Raw genomic sequence first — 4,964 nt, forward strand, 5'->3', positions numbered from 1 at the left:
GTTGTCCATCAACTGAGACTGAATATGGTGTTCTGTGCTCCCATAATGACATATTTTATTTGCAATAGAAAAGAATGAATTAGGGCTGGAGAGATGGCTCAGCTGTTAAGAGGACTGACTGCTCTTCCAGAGGTCCTGAGTTCAATTCCCAGCAACCAGTCATGCTTCTCAACCATCTGTAATGAGATCTGATGCCCTCTTCTGGTGTTCTGAAGACAGCAACAGTGTATTTACATAAAAAATTAAATAAAATCTTAAAAAGATGAATTACAAATATCGGTAGCATGGAAAATCTTGAAAACATGGTACGTAAAGGAAACCAATACTAAAAGACTACATACTGATTTCATTTGAATAAAATATCTAGAAAAGGCCAATCTGGAAATAGAAAGATCAGTGGTTGCTTAAGGCTATTGTGGGTCACAGGATAGGATTAACTGTTACTAGAAGTGAGGCTACTTTGGGGGAGGATGGATGTATTCCAGAATAAAAAAGACAAAAGTTATAAAACAGAAACAGTGCTCTAAAGATGGAGGATACTGCTACATAGCTTTGAGTAAACTAAAAGTACTGTATTCTTTAAATGGGGAATCATGTATATAGATTATGTCTTAAAGCTTTTTAAAAACTAAGGCAATGTTGAAATATGTACACAGAAGTCATGGAAAAATATAGAACTATAGAAATAAAATAATTCTTGATTTTTAACTGTTTTTTTTTTTTTATTTTGCTTTGTTTTTCTCAAAATATAACAATGAGGCTGAGAAAGAACGGCAGTTAGAGGCTGAAATCCAGAAAGCATTTGCAAGATCTTAAAAGTCTTTAAAGGCTGAGCCAGCAGCCACAGTGTGGTGGGATGGAGCCTCGTGGAGGGCCACAGTCATGTGGGGCATAGCTTTGATGAGAATGAGTGTTCTCTTCCTGTCTGTCTTTACTGCTTGACTGCCCTGAGGTGAACTAACTTTCACCATGTGCTTCTATGATGCTACATCTTTCTTTGGCCCTCAAGAATAACAGGGCCAAGGCACCATACACTGAAGCCTTGGAAACTGAACCAAAAAATCTTCCTTTTTTTGTTGTTGTTGGTTTTTTGTTTTATATTTTGGTTTTTCCGAGACAGGGTTTCTCTGTATAGCCCTGGCTATCCTGGAACTCACTCTGTAGACCAGGCTGGCCTCAAACTCAGAAATCCACCTGCCTCTGCTTCCCACAGTGCTGGGATTACAGGCGTACACCACCACCACCCGGCCCTAATCTTTCTTTTTAAAGGTTGATTGTTTTTTACCAGTAGCAGAAGTTAACACAGCCTTGTAGGTTCATGGATGATACCTGACCAGATTGGGTGGGTATAAGCCATGAGCATACTGAAAATATTACGTTTTATTTAAAAATTGGCTAGCAAATGTTTAAAAATACCTATTTTTTTCTTTTGTTAAAAAAATTTCCCCCGAGACAACATCTCAGTGTGTAGCCATGGCTATGTAGACTATGTGAGTTGTGGAGGAAAAGATATAAGACTTAAAAGTTTGTTTGGCATTTTTTAGATTTCAGGTTTTCCAAAACAACTTTAGAATCCATGACTTCAATATCCAGCTTAAAAAAAAAAAAAAAAAAAAAAAAAACAAAAACAAAAACAAAAACAAAAAACTATTGAGCTGGAGTCCTGAACCCATGGAAGGAGAGAACCAACTCCACAAAGTTGTCTTTTGAGGCATGCATACAACCTCCCTTCCTATCTCATATACACACTAATAAAGTTATGGGACACACTGTGAGTTTTCACTGTCAGTAATGTAATAATCACCATACTTCTATCAACTGTTTTGTATTTCAGTAATGGCACTAGTAGATTCCACTTTCTTGCCAAAACAACAACAACAACACACACATACACACACACACACACACACACACACACACAAAGCTGCATCCACTTAGGAAATAAAGCCTCCTACAAGAGACCAATTCCCATTAAGGAAGAAAAGCTTACTAGATGCTGTTTGACAACTAGCCTGGCGGTAAGGCTCTGTGAGGACAGCCTTTGGCCTGTGTTTTCAACTGAACAAGTCTCTTTCCAGATGGCAGACAACCACACCCGGCAGAGTTTAAGCTAGCAGAGTCTTAAATGCTCCAGTAGCCAGGACCTTGAGGAAGACAGTCAGTTAGGTCCTTCACAAGCAAGTTGGCAATAGAAAGTGCATAACTTCTTCCCAAAGCAATAAGCAAGCTGGATTTATTACTATTGTTACAAAGAACATCTGGGTATTGTACTGGACTGTCTCCTGAGTCAAACTGCCAGCACCTTCACAAGTTTAGCTGTGACTGCTTATAAATAATCACCATAGCTGGGTTCATTGACAACTGGCCTCTCATAGGAGGAGGGTTGGGAAGGGTCATAATGTGGAGTACCCAGCTACTCCTCCCAACCAGGCTCTTGCGGTTGGCCTCAGGGAGGATCTAGAAGTATATAGGTTGGGAAAGACGAGAGAGGAGGCTCTATCTCTGTGGCCACTGGGGAGTTGTTCATCTAAGCTGGGTGTAGATCTCCCAGTGTGAGTGCTTTAGGGCCACCCACTCTTCTGTGCATGACCCCTACTCCCATTGCTATAAGTAAGCGTACATGACCCATTGGTTTTCCGGAGTGAACTTCGGTGGAGCTATGCCTTGGTTTAACATTGGGGCCCTCAGAAGAGAGGTAGATGGTTATGTCTCCCCATAAGTCCCAGAGACGTGCAGTTCAAGGCTCTGTGAACTAGAGACTTGTGGCTCTGTCTTCAAAGCCAGAAGTTTATAGCTCTGGATATTCAGACTAAACACTAGCTAGAGGCTGTGGCTCATGGACCCAAGAAACAAATGATTATTGTTCCAATCTTCAATGTGTAAGCAGCTATTGATGCACAAGTCAGAGACTTGCTGCTCTGGGCTTTGAGTGCCGTATCCCTGCTGGCACCGGGTTAAAGCTCCCATGTTTTGGATGTTGGCTCTTAAGCTTTGGTGGCTTTCAGGACATCTAATGATTGGGGCTCGTGGGTCTCACTGTGGTTCAGTGTTGCCCCTCTGTAGTTTTAGTTGTCTATTTTCAGCCACTGGTCGATCTAAGAAACCAGCTACTTTTCTTGAAGCTGCTTGGGTAGGCCTGAGGCTAGTTTAAAGCACTATGGTGATAAAGACCGCAAAGGGGTCAATACAAGACCATGTGGAGGATGCCCTTTTTGGGGGCCTGATATCAGAATACCAAGGATAATAGACCAGAGTGAATGAAGTCTTCTGTAGACAGGGCTGAAAAGTGTGGGAACTAGATTGCTTAGATTGCCTGGTAGGGAATATGCCATGTTTATATACAGGTTACATACGCTGCTACTAGAGCATAACTCATGTTTCACAAGCCTTATATAACAGGCCAATCTTGGGCCTCAGAAGACCGGACACTGGCTCTTTATTGTACCAACCACAAGTATGTGATTTCACCAGGGATATGTTCTATCCTGAGTGGCTACAAGGGGAACAGAGTCATCCAAAATTCATCAAGGCTTATCTGTCTCTGAATAGTGTGCAAATTGCTGTCATGACTGGAGCAAGTTGTCTCTGAGTTTTTAAGAACTGTTGACCATTCTCATTTTGCTCTTATGAACCTAAAGCTGCCCTTTAAAAAGTCTTCTTGAAAGAAAAATCAAAACAAAATGACCTGTGTGGTAAAAGGATTGAGAATCCTGGGTAACGTCTTCAGCAAGAAGGATAAGTTTGTTTTCAGCATAGGTGGATGCATAAGCAGATGGGTAATCTCACAAGGGTGTGATTAAGGAGTCTCTAGAAGAAGGAAGACATCGTGAATGACATCGGCCAGTTACAGAAGAAAGAACAAATGGTTCCACTTCCCTGAAGTACCTGGCATCTGTCGTAGGAACTGAAAGGGAAACGGTAGTTATTGAGGTGTATGTGTAGGGGGAGAACTATGGGGGTGGTTTCAGTTTTTCAAAAGAAAGTTTGGGTATTGGCTGGAAACAATGTAAATAAACCTAATGCCATAGTATTTTCTCTTAGAATGGTTAAGATTTTAAATTTGTGTATGTGTGTTTTCTAATTAAAAATAAAAAAATAGATCTGTGGTCAAAAGTGACTATAATTTCAAAAGTGTTGTTTTATATATATATATATATATATATATATATATATATAGCTTTTATTGGAATTTCATTTCATTAGGGATAATTTGCTCATCTGCTTCATTATTTTGGTTATACCTACATGTACATATCAAGCCCTGTAAGGCACATTGTAAGCAGCTGCTTGCTCATGGTTAAGTTGTTTTTGAAGAATTCAGATAGAAGTCAAGACAGAAAAACAGTACTGGGTTCTTCAGGTAACTGCTTTTCCATTTGCAGTGTGGGGGCCTGAGGATAAAAGCTCACATTCATACTTGATAGCAGACCTGGAGTGTGCATGGACAGAAGCGAAGAGGTTAGGAAGGGATGGAAGGAAAAACGAATGAATGGAGTTCCAGAGAGGGGGGAAGGGGGAGGGGGGGGGGAGGGGAGAGAGGGAGAGAGAAGCTAGTGGAAACATTTCCTTTGGAGAGTCCGGAGAACCATATTAGAGCCATCCTGCCAATGCTGTAAACTAGTCATGCTACATGTATGAGGGGCAGTGGTGGGACGTTGCTAAAGGACCCCTAGGAAGGAACTGCACAAAGTTTCATGGGGCTGGTTCTGAAATGAGACCTGGAGACTAAACTAGAAATGATGGAATGATAAAAAAGTCAAAGGATTGTAGCATGAACTCAAAATCTTATGTGATGTTTACATTTACACAATATTAGAGCATCTGTCCCTTTCATTGAAAGAAGTACAATATGCATTTGATTATGTTTGTTTGTTTTTTTTTTGTTTTTTGTTTTTTGTTTTTTGAGAAAGGGATTTTCTGTGTAGCTCTGGCTGTCCTGGAACTCACTTTGTAGACCAGGCTGG

The sequence above is a fragment of the Apodemus sylvaticus genome, chromosome 1, assembly GCF_947179515.1.
Source record: "Apodemus sylvaticus chromosome 1, mApoSyl1.1, whole genome shotgun sequence".
Classification (NCBI taxonomy): Eukaryota; Metazoa; Chordata; class Mammalia; order Rodentia; family Muridae; genus Apodemus; species Apodemus sylvaticus.